Source organism: Lipotes vexillifer, unplaced genomic scaffold, assembly GCF_000442215.2.
Source record: "Lipotes vexillifer unplaced genomic scaffold, Lipotes_vexillifer_v1.1 scaffold469, whole genome shotgun sequence".
Taxonomy (NCBI): Eukaryota; Metazoa; Chordata; class Mammalia; order Artiodactyla; family Lipotidae; genus Lipotes; species Lipotes vexillifer.
In genome coordinates this window covers 3,465,813-3,466,339 of record NW_006788006.1, presented here as the reverse complement: position 1 = coordinate 3,466,339, position 527 = coordinate 3,465,813, and the positions used below count along the sequence as shown (strand labels likewise).

The window sequence follows — 527 nt, the reverse complement described above, 5'->3', positions numbered from 1 at the left end:
CACAGTACAACAGCTGGCATCCAGGGGCTGGCATCGAGTGAACAGGCAAGAAGAGTTACTGACTGGAGGGGGGGGGGGGGGGGGGGGGTGCTAGGCCTGCCTCCCACGCACACACCCAGTGCGGTGGGGTGGGGGAGGCCCGACTGGCATGTGATCAGCAGGCATTTAGCCCCTGCAGGGAATGCCAGAGGAACGGGTTTCTACTTGGCCACAGGCTCCTTAATTCCGCGGGTAAACACTCGCTTCATTACCAGATTCTTTACAAAGCACTTTGACAATGACTTTTTTTTAAAGAATCTTTTCAAAAGCATTCCATGAATGTTATGGGATCCTAACAGATCTCTAAACAGTATTAAAAATTCACCCATCACCCCCCACCCCACCCCCAACAAATCCACAGGAATTCCTTTACTGACATCCTCACAGATGCATCGTTTTGAGCGGCAGTTAAAGGAAGTCTCGCCAAGATGCTGGGCTCTGCCACCATCTTCTCACTCCCAGGATGCTGGGGCCGTCCCCCTCCCCAG

General features: G+C 53.5%; 1 protein-coding gene across 2 annotated transcripts in view; it reads right to left on the bottom strand.

Moving 5' to 3' along the window:
• CRTC1 (CREB regulated transcription coactivator 1) overlaps positions 1-527 on the bottom strand; it is a 74,501-nt gene that overhangs the window by 16,909 nt on the left and 57,065 nt on the right. The gene's annotated exons all lie outside the window — the stretch shown is intronic.